Source organism: Protopterus annectens, chromosome 14.part0, assembly GCF_019279795.1.
Source record: "Protopterus annectens isolate FY-2018-M chromosome 14.part0, PAN1.0, whole genome shotgun sequence".
Taxonomy (NCBI): Eukaryota; Metazoa; Chordata; order Ceratodontiformes; family Protopteridae; genus Protopterus; species Protopterus annectens.
This window is the reverse complement of record NC_056748.1, coordinates 944579571-944597608: the sequence shown is the minus strand read 5'-3', so window position 1 is coordinate 944597608 and position 18038 is coordinate 944579571.

Here is an 18038-nt window from a genome sequence, read left to right as displayed (position 1 = left end):
GTTTAACAATATAGGCTGTAATTTTTTGCCAAAAAGTCAGATAATTTGGTTTAATACTAATATTAAAAACAATAGCATTGTGATCAGACAACAGACATGGCATTATTAAAACATCTTGTATTTTAGAGAATATTCTATTAGATGTAAATACTTTGCCTGTAACTGTTTGTGCCCCGAATTTGTATGAGAAATGTGTAAAGTATGAAAAATTCAAACCTCTTATTTCATATATATCTCTTAGATTGGTAACATCGATATAATTGCTTAATTTTTTGCTGATGCTGAAATACTTATTCTTCTATCCTTAGTAGTGTCTTTTTGAGAAAGAATACAGTTAAAATCACCTGCAATTATTTTATCTCCCTTTGAAAGTAGAGTAATTAGCTCTAGGTACTTATTTGTTACTTTTGCACCAACACCAGGAATCCAAAAATTGTTTATAAGTGTGACATTTTGTTTATTTATCTCTATGACCACAAGGCTCATCATACCATTTTTATCAGACTATGTTTCATTTATTTTAGTAAGTGGTAAAGATTTCCACCATAAAATCATGTTACCTCTTATTTTAACATGAAAATGTGATTCTACTTGAATAGAATAATCTTTATAACATCGTCTATCAATATCTTCCTTTTCTGTGTTTCTTGTAAAAAGGCTATGTTAACCTTATTTATTTTTATGAATTTCCTTATACCTCCTCTCGTAATAGGGTTATTAAGACCATTAACATTTAAGGATATACATCTATATGTATTAATTTTGATATGGTATACCAAAACCAAATGTTGTGTTATGGACCCATCCAACAACTATTATAAAACTATTTACAGAATGTAACATGGAATTTTTAATTCCAGCTTTGATGATATAATCATCAAAGCCACCCTCAACCATCCCTTATCTTCTATTCCCACACTTGCTATTGCTTCTACCTTTTGTTAATTATTTATTCATATAATTTAATATAGACTTCCTTCCCAAAAGTTTCAAAGGGTTATACTATATTTCAAAAGTTTACTATGCATTTCAAACCACAGATTAGTCACTAGTTATATTGATATGTCAGTAAACTGCAATTGAACTTTTATCTAGGTTATGTGACTTATCAATATTTCTAAATTAAAACAAAGTATTAGACAAAGTGTAAAGATATTTCAGTACTTGCATATTCAGTATTTACAACTTATCAACACAATGAACTTGTAAAGATTTATAAATGCCAATATTTTCAATATAGTTTGAGAATTGGATACAGTTATATATTTTTAAAAAGGATAACATTATTTGCAGATAATACTAAGCCTTCATCAAAAGACATTAATTCACATTTATATGCACAATTGCTGCATCTCATAAATTCCTAACTTCAGCATAAATAGATTTTGCATTTCTTTTTCCCTTTTTTATTTTCTTATTCCCATCTTTTTCCCCTTTCTCAATCTGGGTGAAGGGGTACAGGTGGCCTGTTTTCTAAAAATAACTAAAGTGAGCATTGCTCCAGGCTTTGCGTTTTACATGAGGATAAGTGATGACCAATTTCAATTTAATATTTTACAAGAAAATTTGGCAAAAACAGGTTGCCATGGAATCATCCATGGCTACACCCTTAAGCTGCTGAAAATATTGTTTTTGACTATGAACAAAATTACTAGCTAAAACCCGGAGAACACATTCTGTTACCATCCTTACTTCACCTAGTAAATACTGTGATTCCCCCAACAACATGCATAAAACCCACATGTATAGTCTTTAACCTTTTCACTGAAATGCAAGAAATCTCTAATATATGATAAATGCTTATTTATTTTATTTTGAATTTGTTAATCAGGTAAATGGGATGGACCTTGAATCCTTTTCAGCTATGACCAGGCAAAGGCATACATACAATGCAGGACATGAAATATTCATATGATTACAGTTAAAAAAAGTTGGCATATCAAAATGCAGGCATTCAAAACACTGACTTAAATAGACCAACAGTTCATAATGTCAGTACATCAAAATACTGACAAAAATGCTCAAAGCCACAGGAAAAAAAATCACAAAAAACAAACTCACACACTACTTCTCTGATCATTTTATACTAAAAACTCAATAAAATAAAACAAGCAAAAACTTGTAAACCATGGCAGTAACATAGGACATGGCATGCCTGAGTAGTGCTGGTGTTACAGAAAAGCTTTTTCTAAGGTAAGGTGAAGGGTTTTGAGCAGGAACAGAGTTAGGGTTTGAGTTAGCATGCATTAGTGAGCTGGGCATGGAGGCTTTGCCTAACTAACCATGCTCCAGCTTTAAATCCTAATCCTGTACCTTACCTTATAAAAATTGTTTTCATAACACTAAAATTGCACAAGACAGGGTTAGACAAGAAATATCCACCAAAACAACATGCACAACCTGAATGTTTCTGGACTGCCACTAAGATAGGTCCATTTGGATCATTGACGTACCACAGTTACCAAACTGAAAACAGACCACAGCTGTGTCTCTTTTGAGTCAGACAGAAATTAGAACAGGCCAATTAAGTTAAGGAGTCATGCAGATATTATAAAGGGTCAGTTAAAGTTAATCATCTGTGAATTGAGGGGGTGCAGCTAGGAACTAAACCTTCTATTTAAGGGGTAAAATAAAACATTTCATAGCTTTACTGGAAAGGCTTGCCCAGACTCTATGACAGTTTGCTGTGAGGGAAAGGTTAGTTTGCTTTTTATTTTTTTGTAATTTGTATTAATTTATTACCATTTTCTATTTTGCATACTGTGATGTGTTTTCCTTACACTGTGTTTTTTTTGTATTCTGCTTTTAATTACATATTAAAGCTTGAAAAGAGACCACAGCCGTGTCTCTTGTGAGTCAGATAGAATTTTTTCTCACCCTAACATCTTGTTACTGTTATGTTTTAAACACCACTGTCTTTCTAGCTGCCTGCCCCTTATGTTAATTTGACCATGTATCTCCTTCCCTCTCACCGTCACTGGCTAGTATGAGTAAGCACAAAACTATAATTTTGTGAAATCACTCCCCTTCAACTATTTAAATCTATTGGCCATCCCACTGTATTCCATAGTACCAGAATACAAAAATTCACATCTGTTTCAATCTATCTTGCTCTTTTAAAAATAGTAGCTCTCCACTTAGATAGCTAAAACTTAAGTTATCCACTTTCATATCTGACTGCTTAGTGTACACTGCAGTGTTTAGGATAAACCATTTTTTTCATCTTGCCTTTAAACAACTATTGCAAGACCACCAGTTATAGGAGAGCCCATATTCTGCATCTCAGTAGTGATCTTGCGATTAGTGCTTCTGTTTTCTCCTGGTGAGAGAAGGAGTACAGGGACATAATTTCCTGGAGACTGCTGATTACCAGAAAGCCTAATAACTGCTTTATAGGTGACAGCTTGGAATCTGTGCTTATATTCTGGTCCTGGTGAAAGAAGGAGCAGAGTGCATTGATTCCTGACTGTTTCTGGTTGGAGAGTGAGTGTGCTTAACCTTACTGATTGGTCTGATTGCTATTCAAGGCATCTACCAGGAAAATGCTTCAAGCCCACAGACCCTTGCATTATCTGGGACAAGACTGTGGATCACTAAACAGGCTCTGGCCTGCTTCTCATTTTGGGATTGGTGCTAACCTTTGCTTCTGGTGAGAGAAGAAGCAAAGGAGCATTGTATCCCAACAGAATGAAATTGTGGTGAGACCAGCATTAGTAGTATCCAGGCAGTAGCCAGTCATGTGACTACCTTCTTTTCATTATTCTTGACAAGATAATTCTTTGTTTTCAGTAAGTACTGCTTGATTTGTTTCTAACTTCAGAATATCCACCTAAATCATTCATCCTTAAATTTTCAGGGTCTACATATTAGTTTACATTCAAGTGTTTGGTAGTGCTCTGTATAGACTTAGACATCCTGGCTGACTTTTTTCCTATAAAGGCACAATTCAAATTTCTCCAATACCTAGCTGCACACAGGACAACTAATTTGCAGTGGCAAGCACTGTCCCCATAGTTACGAACCAGATACTCCTGACAGTGATTGATATTCTCACGCCAACTGTCTAATCAATAAAAAGGGTCTGTTGCCATGGATATGAACTTTCCTACTGTATCTGTTACCAGCTTGGTGGATATGGGCATTCTGAGGCAATGTAGAAATTGCCTCATATTTACTGACAGCCAGTTAATTCTCAGACTGATATGGTATGTGAGAGATGATGTATTTACTCAATGTCACTGGAGGCAAAGCTCTCACATAAAAGTACTCCTAATGTCAATAAGGTTGTCAGTAGTACACACGCTGCACTCATCAATCACAATTCAAAGCAGACATATTGACCCACATATGCTGAGGCACTTAATTGTAACCTTCCTAAACCGCAAAGACGTCCTAGACAAAGCACATGTAACAAATACCCTCAGCAGCCCCAAATGCACTCTTTCAAAACAACACCCACATTAACACATAGAGCTACATCGCATGGAGCCTCTACCTCTAAGCTGATAAGGCAAGCCACCACACAATCCAACATTCTAGTCCTTGGAGACTCCATCATGAGGCACACTGATGTCCCTCTCACCAGGCTGAGTAAGGAGAAAGTCACAGTCAATTACTTATCAGGGGCTAGGATCTGCCACATTACACAGACACTCAGGTCATTGGACCACAGTTACCAGTATGACTCAGTCATAGTCCATGTGGGAGTAAATGACATGAGACATACCTCCCTAGACTATATGAAGAGACACATCAAGGAGCTCTCAGAATATGTGTCTCAGGCTTGTATCAGCCTAGCATTGAGCAACATTCTACCTTCTCCAAGGATGATAGCACAATATGAATTAAAGATGATGGACTTTAATAATTGGATTTGTTTCTGATGTCATTCTAAGGGGGTGCAATATTTGTCAGCATAGAAGGAGATGGGTAACAGACCATGCTGCTTGGCCAGGGATGGTCTGCACCTCTCCCCTCTAGGCTTTTGAATATTAGCTACAATATTGTCTTCCCCCATAGTGCCTTTATTAGGCAATGTCAAACTGAAAGTACTTCTGACAGAGCAAATCAAAACCAAGAAAATCTAAAGGTATTACTGCTCAATGCTAGCAGTCTAAACCAAAAAACTCAACTCCATAGAAGCTCTCTTTACCCTAGAGAATGCTGACATCTGTACAGTCACCGAGACAAAGTGTCAAGCTGTGGGGAGCACACCAGCAGTGCTAGGTTATAATGCATTCCACATGTTTAGACCACCTATTTCACAGGTAGGGACTAAAGGTGGAGGTGTCTCTATTTACATCAAAGATAAATATATTTCAAGGCTGGTCAAGCAGGACAACGCACCTCCTGAGCTGCTCCATGTCCAAATCACCATAGGCAAAATCCAATACTACTTCCTTGCAAGCTATAGGTCCCCCTCTATGACTCAGAAAGCTCATACCATGTATTTAAACTTATTAGAAACACTAACCATCCAACCCAATACCATATTCATGGGTGACTTTAATTACCCTACTATTAACTGGGAATCCTATATGACACCAAATGTACATGCATAGACATTCCTGGATTTTGTAAACACAAACTCCTTGGACCAGATAGTCAATACACCAACCAGGGGTGCAACTATACTAGATGTTGTCCTTATTAATATGGGAGAGTGCCACACACCCCCTACTGTAATGCCAAAGTGGTCTCCTTTGAAGTAAAAATAAAACCTGGACCCCCTAACTAAGCCTGGAATATTCAGGAACTATTCTAAAGCTAACCTCCTGCTATTAAGTGAAAACCTGGTAAAATTTCAAGACCCCATAAACCGTGAGAATACTGCAGCCTATGCAGAACTGTTCACAGAAACCCTGTACAAGCATGTTAATAGCTGCATACAGGCAGTTGTACCCACCAGGAAGAAGTACAGAACTAACTCAAAAAACAAGCCACCTTGGTGGAATCACAAAATCAATAGACTGCATAACAGAAGGAAGAAAATCATGGCAAAAATTAGGAGATGCAGCACCCAGCAGAATAAAAGCACTCTCATCAAACTAAACAAGCAACTCAGAGGACAGATAAATCCCGGGATTCAGGAAAGCTAAACTCTGTGCAGGAACAGTGTAGCAGTTCCTGCATGGAGCTCGGCCACTGAGCAATTCAGCAAACAGCTGATCCAATGTGCACGAGTCTGTCTACACTGTTCCTGCACGAAAGACCATGCAGCATGCTAATCACCTCATTTGCTGGTGAAAACCATGCAAATTAGTTGAATTAGTGATTCAGGAAGCTGCCAGGTCTCTGTGCAGGAACAGTGTCAATGCAGAAACGTGTTTAGTTACTAACTGAACACATTTCTGCAAAAAAGAAAATGGAGGCATGACAGCATAAATAAAAGCATATATTCACATCTGTAGGCATGCCAAGGGCTAAACATATTGTCAGTGGTATAAATAAATGTTTAATTTTAATAAAAAATAACTTTTTTGTTGTGGCTGAGCTCAGCCGTTTAAGTATAGCACAGTGGCGCGCAAACACGATCATGCTGAAAATAAAAAAAAGATGTGAACACCCAAGTTTAAAGAAAATCTGCATTTTGCCATTATAGTCTATGACATGCAGAATCAAAACAATACCAGGGGACAGTGGTTGTCAAGGGGAAAGACTCCGTGTCAGTGCAGTATTCATGGGCTAAGGCAGTGGGGTATGTAAATGAGGGGAAATTTACTGAATCACAAAATAGTCTAAGTCCAAAACCTGTACCTAGCCATGTAGGTGCTAGAACAGGATCATGTAGGCAGGAGGAGCAACATAAAAAGGGGGTGTGTCATGCTTGCTGTAAGCACATTGGAGATCCATTGCCTGGGTTTGCACTTAGCTAAGCACAGGTAAGCGAGGGTGTGTGTCTGAGGCTGAAATGTCTTACACCATGAAATGAAGAGCGTGTTCATGTCCAGGGAGGGACATTTCTGCTAAAATGTGTTTAACTTAGCTAAATGGGTTTGCGTGGCACACACTGGGAATTAAACAAAAAAAAACAAAACACAGGAAATGGCAGCACTATGTATATGAAAGCAAGTGGGTGTGTCCGAGGCTGCATAGCATTGTTTACCTTGCCTAAACAGGTGTGTACAATGTACACTGGGATATAAACCACAAAAATAAAAAAAATGTAGGAAATGGCAAGTGGAACAAGAAAAAAAGGGAAATGGCAGAATAGAGGCACTCAAATACAAGTAATAGAGCTGGCAGGTGGACTGTATCATACTCAGCCAATCACACAGGCAGCATCTACAGCACACCACTGTAAACTATGCAAACACCTTTCAGTCTGTTTTTTCCTAAAAACTCTACACCACCAGTGTACACAGACAGGGAAATTTTACCTGACACAACTAATAAAATGTTAGGGGTTGCTGTCACTCTCATACATCAGTATGTGCATGAGGCTGAGGGTGGTGAAGAGGATAATGCTGACAACCACCCCAGACTTATGAGAAGGAGGAGAAGAGTGTTCAGGCCCAGGGTAACCTACCAGTGGCTACATGATCTGGAGATAGTAGAGCACTACAGGGTGGGCAGGGACATACTGCAGCAAATTGTGAAGCTGTGCCAGCCACGCCTCACATCCAGAACAAACATAGGGGGAGCCCATCCTAGTGGATACCAAGGTATGTGTAGCTCTAAGAATACTAGCTACAGATACTTTCCAATGACCAACTGGGGATATCATGGGGGTCTCACAGGCATCTGCGCCGAGGATGCTCCACCAGTTCCTGGATGCCATGTGACCACATGCTGAGGAGCACATTAAACTCTCCAACCACCCATGAGGAGAGGACCCACAATATGCATCTCTTCCACCATGTAGCAGACTACTCAGAGGTACTGAGTGCCATAGACTGCATGCACATCCACATCAAAGCACCACCTGGTGACTGGAGAAGGGTCTACATAAACTGCAAGGGGTTCCACTCCATCAACTGCTAGGTCATGTGCAATGCCCAGGGCCTTTTCATGAATGTGTGTGCTGGCTGCCCTGGAAGCTATCACTCCCACATCTAGCATTCTTCACAGCTGTATCAGTGGTTTGCCGGGGGGACATCCCATATGCTCATTTAGTGGGGGATGCTGGCTACTCTCTGGAGCCATGGATGATGACACCCATCAGAAATGCACACACACCCACACAAGAATGCCATAATGAGGCACACACACAAATAATTATCATTATAGAGCATGTGTTTGGGATGCTCAAGTCATGGTTCTGCTGCATTGACATATCCGATGGAGCCTTTCAGTATTCTCCAGCCACATGTGCACACATGGTCATAGTACGTGCCATGCTATAAAATATGATCCTGCGGAAGCAGCTGCAGCAGGAACAAAATGGGGAAGGGCCACACAGCCCCCCACCATTGCCAAGGCCTCCACAGGCACAGAGGGACTCAAAGGAGGAACATCTTGAGCCTGCCCTGTAGGCAGATGGAGGTGTGTCTAGTAAGCCCTGGCCTTGGCAAAGACGTAATGCATAGCACATACACTGACACTGTAGGGACCCAGGGACTGATCTCTCTGTCTGACTCACACACACAGTAAAATGGATGCCAGACATCACACCACCTAGACCTGACCATGTATAGGCAGTGTATTGTGTGCATCCGACATAGTCAGCCCTCAAGCACCACCCTCACAACAGCTGCAGGCACAAGGTAAGCCAGTTTCTGTAACAAATTAAACTAATGGAGTGGAATTTTCTGATAGCATATCTATGGTATTGATCAAGCATGTAAGGGAATGGGGTGGCTAACTGGGATAGCAGCAGACAACTGACAGGTCTGTGAGACAGCAGGATGTGTATCCACAGTACTGTCCACCCACACCGTGCAGTACCACCCTAGTCGACAAATACCACTGCAGTATATGTAGTGAGCCAAATAACTGGGAGAGTCATAGGACACATACATGGATGTCAAAGTGGGGGTCCCATACCTACCACCAACCCCACACAGCAGATCAGCTGTAGACAACCATACAAAAATGCCTGGCAAAAGCCCCCATAGGGTGGAATTCATGAAATCCCCACCCACAGACTTTTACACAGTGATATCACAGCAGGTCTGGCAGTGGCAGTATGGCTCTGAAAGGTGAGACGTCTGAAACTACAAATGTCTATGCCAGAATAATCTAACTTGTGGTTGATACTGTTATGCCTGTAGTCTGAAAGATAGGGCACACCACTATGCTACACGGGACCAAAATCTTAAGCAAATATCAGCACAGTCTGTGCAGATATGTATTGTGTACAGTCATGTCACCCCCCCATAGTCCCATAGAAATGCAGTAACATGTTCCTAGACTTAAGCAGCATCCAGCTGTCAGTCAGAGTGATGGCACAATAGTAACAGAAAGCAATTATCAGTAACACCCACAGTCAACTTACTGGTGCCATCCCAGGGTACGCCTGCCGGCAGCCTGGGAACATATGATCATCAGAATGCACTGCCCTGCCTTGCTACAGATGGCCTGCATCTGTCACGTCTGTTCTACAGGCCTCTGGAAAATACCTATGCCTCACCCACAGTGCCCTTCAGGGAATGTCATGGGATCCCTAACACCAACATAGCACAATCCACAAAATGCAAAGAAAGGTCATGCTGAAAACTGCTAGGAGCAAACCTGTCAGCCTCAGGGAGAGAGAAATTGGGACAAAGCCATGAATAATGGGGTGATGAAGGTCCAAAGAAAATGACACCTGTGAAATACTGCTCTAATAATGTTATAAAGTTCATGGAATGATTTGTAGTAGCATGAAATTTCTGATGGGTACGAAGTCTGAAACTGCAATGTCAATTGACAGTAAAATCTGACTTCAACCCTGAGTGACTTTCAAAAAACATTTGCTGGAAAACCACACTTGTTTGGGTAACCAACAAGATATACGAGTCATGGATGTGGACATTCTGTGATATTCTGTACAGTCGACATGCAGGGCTAGGAGTTTAAACATGGGAATGCACTCATTGCAGGCAGGCCTAACCCTGGAAGATGATGACATGTTTGCACCCACAGAACCCTGAGCCACGGCCATGGGGAGTAACATACCCCTCCATGATCACTCATCCTGTGCAACATCCTGTGGCCATCCAAGCAAAATAAGGTGGGCCATACAAATATATGTGACAAACACATTCCTCCAGGCTGGTAAAAAAGTCTGACACAAACAAGACCCTCCAAGTGCAGTCAACCATTTAGGAGAGCCCAATACAAAGTACTGGTAGCTATAGGCAAACATATCTTCCCAGGACACACACACCTCACATATCCTATCATCTCCAAATCTATCTGGAATCTGCCTATCACCCTGATCCAGTCTGACTTATAGTACCCAACTGTGGACTGGAAATCAGATCAGGCCAGAATATAAATGCACAGAGATTCCACCATTGTAACAAATCACCAGGGTGCTGGACCATTTCCACAGCACCAACAGTCAATTGCTTGCAGGCACACCCATCAACAGGCTGGATTGTGCAAGAATGCATAGCATTTGGCCCATAAACCTTGTGTGTGCATCATCCAGCCTGTATTCCTCTGGTAAATCACTGTGATAATCTGAGGAGGTATGTCACCAGGTACTGAAACAATACTTGATGGTGCCAAATGGCATATATAACAAATGTCTGCTAAAGCAAGCCCTGTAACCCTAGCAATCCATACATTACTGAGAGAAATTGTCACAATCATTGTATGGCCCATTGTCCCCACAATTGGATAGCCTTTCTCCAGATATCCTGCACCAACAGGTTAAGAGGTATGGCTGTAGCACAAACAAACTGGACTGGAGTACAACAATCCCTGGAATGGAGTCCCACATGTACTATAGAAGGACACATTGGGCATGCTCATATACTTAGAGAAATGTCAGTAGAAGATAAATGTCAGTAGAGTCTAGAAATGAACAGGCCTTCCCCAACCAGTGCACTTTCCATTGCCCCACCTTAGCAGTCCTGAAGATGTCTGTCACCATAGAATTCACTTTTGTTAGGATCAGCCCCATAAGCTCTGTGGTGCATGCGATAACTGCATCATGCGATAGTATAAATAACTAGTTAGGTAGTAGTTCTAGTCTCAGTCCTGGCAAGTGTGTGTGTGCATTCACAACTAAAAGCTTTTGGGTCCATTCAAACACAGTACACTTCCCCTTTCCCTACCTTAGCAGTCCTGCAGATATCAGTCATCTTAGAAGTTCCTTACATCAGGCCTCAGCCCCATAAGCTCTGTGGTGCATACAATAACTGCATAACACTATAGTCTAAATGAATGAACCACAAACCTCCAGTACTCAACAGCTACCAAAGAGATACAAAAATTGTGAAATTAAGTCCAGAAATATCAAGGCAGCACTGGCAGAAATCAAAACTTGGATATTTTTAAAGTACTCTCCAACACAGTTTCTCCAGCCAAGGGTGTAGTTTATTCACAAGCAGATAAAAATTGGTAAAACAGATGAGCATTTTCACAAACCAACTGTTTGCTTCATCAGAAATCAGATATTAGTCATCTTAGAAGTTCCTTCCATCAGGCTTCAGCCCCATAAGCTCTGTGGCATGTGCAATAACTGCATAACATGATAATATACATAACTAGTTAGGTAGGAGTTCTAATCTCAGTTCTAGCCAATGTAGAATGGTGCGTGTGTGTGACAGTTGTGTGCGCAGGGGTTTAGCAGGGATTCTACTCTTGTATCCAGAAAATGTGGGTGTATAAGTAAATATGTTTCCTGCCCACTGCCCTACTTTATCAGTCTTGCTGATGTCATTCCCCATATGAGCACCTTTGGCCAACTCCCAGTCTAGTAAGCTCTGTAACACATGCCATAAATGTGTAACACTATGGTACAAATCACTAGTTAAGTAGGAATTCTACTCTCACATCTGGCAAGTGTGTGTGTGTGCCTGTTTGTAGGATAAATTATTTTGATAAGTTTAACACCCACTGCACCTCTTTATCAGTCCTGCTGATGTCATTCCCTTTATAGGTTCACAAGTGTGTAGTAGTTAATGGCCCAGGAGCCTTAACAAGTCTAGCACATAGTAGGGCCCTGCCATTGTGCCACCCGATGTTACGTCCCAGTGCCTGTATCAAGTATAGCCACTGCAGTGAGCCTTGGGTTGAACTATTACTCTATTACCCATCCAGTCATCAAGATTTTTCTGGATCAGGGTTAGCTAGGTGCTCTGAATGACATTTATGGGAAGTGCATTCCAGGGCATGTGCAGTCTTTTGGTGAGGGACCTGTCCCACCAGCATGTTGTGGTGATTGTGGTACTGACGTACAGGTCTCTACAGTGTGTGTGGTGTGGATGGATTTATATGTAGATTTCTAAACCAGATGGGTCAGACATGGCTTTGCCAGCCAAGCACAGATAGCTGCTAATTAGGTGATATGACACAGAGAATAGCTTGTCCTCTGAGTCTGTCTGTGTAGGATGTGTGTTTAATAGCTAGGAACCCCTTTGTTAGGTGCTTCTGTGGCATCTCCAGCTGTAGCAGGTGTCTAGTGAGGTACATGGCAAATGGGCCATAATACTTGGGGAGTGGTCTAATGAGGGAATAGTAGACAGAGATCATTACCTCTGTCTTCTTGGATGCAAAACCCTTGGTAATGCAATGTGCCATATAGAAGGACTTCCTGACCATGGTGGCAATATGGTGTTTAAAGGAGACATCACTGTCAACCTGTGTCCCCAGATCTCTTATAATGCCTACATTGTTCATTGGGCTCCCATTGATGTGGAACTTAATGGGAACTGAGTGTTTTACCAAAGGGGATGATGATGCATTTTGTGGTGTTAAGCTTCTGGCCATGGTTTCCACACCACTCATTGGTCTCACTGAGGCCTTTCTGTAGGATGTCTGCATCACTTGTGGAGTTCATGATAGCTCCCAGGTTGCAGTCCTCTATGAATTTGGTCAGCCAGAGTTCCTGTGTTGGGCTGAACTCCTGAGAAGTAGATGCTGGACAAGACACTATCCAGTACTGATCCCTGAGGGACTCCACTCGTGACTGCTTGCCAGTCTGACTTGGAGTTTGCCACTGTCACACCATGTGTTCTGTGAACCAGTTTGCAAACCACCCACTGATATAGGAGTTGTTGCCTAGTTTGCTGTGCTTACCAATAATCCCTGACTGAGGAATGATATCAGAAGCCTTGGCCAGATTGAGGTAGGCTGTATGCAGTGCCTTACTGTCATACACAGCCCTGGTGACTCACTGAAAGATGTCAACCAGGTTGAGCAGGCATCATGATCTGCCATTCACAAAGCCAAACTCTGTGGGGTCCAGAGTTAGGAGATCACCCATATCTTGGTAAATCAGGTCCTCAATGATGCACGCATCGTAGACTTGTCAGGCTAAGGGCCCAATAATCAACAGGGTCTGTAGATGCTTCCCCTTCATGGAGTGGGATGACTGTGGAAGTGTGACATTTTGGAAGGACAAAGCCTGAGGTGAGGCTGTGACTGACCAAGGCACATAGATGTGGTGCCATGTCTCTTTATATGTCATGTAGAACACAGCCACTGATATGTTGGGGTCCCATGGAAGCTGTATCCTTGCCTGTGGACAATGCAGGTCTAACCTGGCCTGCAATAATGCTGGGTGCCTGGCATTCATCTGCCATTGTGATTGTTCCCTTGGGGGAAGAGAGGCGTAAAGATGGCAGTGAATGTTGGTGGTCAATATCTGTTGTGTCAGGACAGGAATCAGCATTGTGCAGTAACTCATAGCACTTGTGGTTATTGCTGTGGAGGTTGTTGATGTAACTATCAAAGACTTTTGTGACTGTTTTCTGTGTCTGCTGCACATCTGCCTTCATAGCTGCCTGTATGTGATTCCATGAGGGATCCCATGTTGTATTTGAGGCTAATAAGGGAGTTCACCAGTCTTGGGACTCCACCATTTTCTGCAACAGTGTCCTCCTTCTGTTGTACACATTAGTAATGGCAGGGGACCATCACAATGGCTTCCAGTGTTTGGAGGACAGTGTCTGTGTTCTGTTGGCTATGGCTAGTACCATGCATCCATGTACATGTTTGTGCAGTGCATATGTATATGATGTGACAATCATGCAGCTATTTCCCATTGGCATGGGTGCAGTGAAGTCATCCACCCCTGTTTTTATGACTGCAATTTCAGCATTGGAGAGGTTTTGCAAGCTGGTTACCTTTGTGGGGGGTGTGAGTGAGATCTTGAGCTCCATGTTGATTACATCATGTTTGGATCTGACCAGGTAAGGATTGACAACTGTGGTCGAGCAACAGTCCCATATGTAAGTAATCAACACAGGTCAAGGTTGTTGCATCCTCTACTGGAGGTCAGTATGAGTCGGTCTAGGGCATTGGAACTGATGAATTCCATGAAGCGTTGGGCCAATGTACTGGTGCTTGACTACTTTCCCAGGTGATGGAGGGGTAGTTGAAGTCTCCTACTATGTTAGTGTTGGGTTGGACCTTCACAGATGCCAGGGTATTGAAGAATGTGTATTGACAGTCTAGGGACATAGCTTGGGACCGATCGCAGGCTATGGTGTGGACTGCACTATTACCCAAAGTCAGTTTTACTGGAAGTACCTCTGATATATTATGCTGGGATACTAGTTTGGAGATGTGCATATCCATTATGGATATGGAGACAACACCACCTGTGGAGGTGTGGTCTATGTTTTGGCACTGACAGCTGTGGAATGCATCATAGCCTGTTAGTGCAGGTCTGCTGTCTGCTGCTGTGAACCACCTCTCCATGACAGCACAAATGTCAATGTCCTCTACTCTGAGGAGTGCTTTGAGTGACTGCATCTTGACAGTTAGATATGTACTGTTGAGCAGCATGACCCTCATATTGCATACATGTGCAGCTGTTACAGTGGTAATTTGATTTGGAACACTGCCTAATAAGGCACTATAGGGGTGGCAAGACATTTACCCTGTACCTGGAAACCCATGGCTGACAGATGTAGGACATCTCTGGCAAGGCATTGAGGTCTGTCAATCATGTTATCCCAAGCAGAGAGATACTGGATCCCCTGAGAATGACACACAACATGTAAGTTGATGTTGCAGTCAATTATCTGTTAAAAGTACTGAGGCATCATTCTGGGTGACGACAGTACACTGCTCAGGGCTACTGTCACACCTGCCTGGACCACATAATCTTGAGTGTTCAACCATGTCTCTTGTCATGTTGCCCAGGGAGGTGTGTCTCAGGTCATTCACACCCACATGGATGATGGCAGAGTGATACTTGTAGCTGTTGTGGAGTGGCCTGACTGGGTGTGTCATGTGTTAGATGCTGGTACGCGATAAACAGTTGTCTGTTACCTCCTTCATAATCAACATAGTGAGTGGGACATCTGTGTGTCACAGTGCTGAGTCACCCATGACAACTGTATTGTACAAGGTGGTCAGCCTTAGGAGCTTAGATTGAGGGGCACACTGTGTAGGTGATGTGTCCTTTGACATGTGCTATATTGTGGTGTCTGAGTGAGTGTCTGTCTTCCTGGTCTTTGCTGTTTGTGTAAATGTCCATTGAGTGCCTCTGTGAAGGTGGATGTGTGTCTTTTCAGTGTATGTCAGGGCTGTCATAGTGGGTGTTGTGGCGAGCTATGTGATCTACATGGTGTGGTGCAGGTGTTGATCTAATCCTCTTGACCAGCTAGTCCAGTCTTTACTGGAGAGTGCATATATCCACATTTGGTGATATAGGGGTAACTCTCACTGGTCTGAGTGTTTGGAGTTTAGAGGAGAGGGCAGGCTATGTACATGAGGCAGTTGCAACATTGCCTCAGAATGGACAAGTGCACCAGGGTAATGGGTGAAAGCACAGAAAACCGCACTTCAATCATGCCAGGAGGGGTGGTCATAGGTAGTAAGTACTAGGGCTAATTCCATGATGAACGAGTACTGCTGATGGCTCCCAGGTGTGATACACTTATTAATACAACAACCTGTTGAAGTGCCATGCTATAATGCTATTCAATGTGCAAGACAGAAAGAACTAGCAAGATGTATGGGAGAAACTGAAGACAGACTTCTTGCCACCTGTAATACTTTACCTCAGTGTGCAATTATCAGCACCTTTGGCCAATTGTAAGTCCTGTAAGCTCTGTAGCCCATGCAGTAACTGTGTAACACTATAGTACAATTAACTGGATAGACAGGGGTTCTAATCTCAATACTGGCAACTGTGTATGTGAGAATCATGTACTGTGTGGGTTATACAATTTTTGACTTGTGTACCACCCTTTACACTTCCCCTTACTCCAATTTAATAGTTCTGTTGATGTCATTCACCTTAAAAATACATTTGCACAAGGTGAAATTGTAAAAGCTCTGTGGCACGTTTGATAACTGTATAATACTATAATAGACATGACTTGATAGGCAGGCATTCTGATCCCAATACTGGCAACTGTGTGTGTGTGTGTGTGTGTGTGTGTGTGTGTGTGTGTGTGTGTGTGTGTGTGTGTGTGTGTGTGTGTGTGTGTGTGTGTGTGTGTGTGTGTGTGCGTGTGTGTGTATGTGTGAATCAGATACTGTGTGGTTTATACAATTTTTATTTCTGTACTACCCATTAAACTTCCCCCATTCTACTTTACTACTGCTGCTGTTGTCATTCACCTTAGAAGTACCTTTGGACAAGGTGAAATTGTGTAAGATGCATGGTGCATCTGCTAACTGCATAATGCCATAATATAAATAACTAAGTAGGCAGGAGTTCTAATCTTAATACTGGCAACTGTTTGTGTGGGAAGCATGTACTCTGAAGGTTATACCATTTTGAGTTGTGTACCATCATACCCATCCTAACATGGTAGTCCTGTTGATGTTAAAACCTTTGGATGAGATGAAATTGTGTAAGCTCTGTGGTGCATCTGATAATTGCTAACACTATAATACACATAAATAGATAGGTAGGAGTTCTAATTTCAATACTGGTGTGTGTGTGTGTGTGTGTGTGTGTGTGTGTGTGTGTGTGTGTGCGTGCGTGCGTGTGTGTGTGTGTGTGTGTGTGTGTGTGTGTGTGTGTGTGTGTGTGTGTGTGTGTGTGTGTGTGGATCATATCTTGTGTGTCTGATAATATTTTAATATGTGTACCATACATGGCAGGTGACCACCTCCTGATGACATTACTTTATATAGTGTGGTAATGGCATCTGCCTCACATGCAGCATGTGAAACAATTGTACAGGCCATACCAGTCCTCTGTACAGATGTGTCTGGAACATCTCGACGTTTTGAATCTATTAGTGGTCTGTCTGCCTTAACAATGCCCATGTATGTGATATAGTTGCCAAATAGGCCACAGTGAGTGTAATGACACATATGGCAGCATCAGGTATCATACCTGACTGAAACAGCATACTGATACAACATCTGCTACCCTCACACTTGTCCAGGCTTGTAGGTGCAATACATGAGTCCAGATGCTTGGTTTTACAAGTGAACTGTTCACGTCATGTGTCACATTAAAGGTTGGGAAAGATGTGGACTGACATACTGTGGTCTCAATCAGTATATATCAGAAACAAATGGCATCTTAACAGGTATGTGTATACATTTTATATCCACTGTATAGTAGCAGTAATGTTTCACACATGTCCCTACCTTAGTCAGTTTGTCCAATACATTTTGCTGGTGTCTGACCAGATGCCTTGCACTGACAGGTTGTGAGGTATGCTACAGGAATGTTACATTCTCTTCAGCTAGGCCCCTGTGGTGACCACTTGGATGCAATACAATTAACCTCACCATAGGTGAACATTCACATAAAGCAATATGGCTATTAGTCAAAGTTGTGTTCATGGTAATTTGCATGCCCACCACATGTCTGGGGTATTGCAAAGCACAACTGAACAATTCCATACTCCCCAGCTTCAGGCTGCTGTCCCATATGCAGACCAGAGTGACCTATGTAGTTGTGGGAGAGAGGTATTGTCAGCAGACTCACATGTGCCCTTGGAAAAGGTTGGATGCAGCATGTC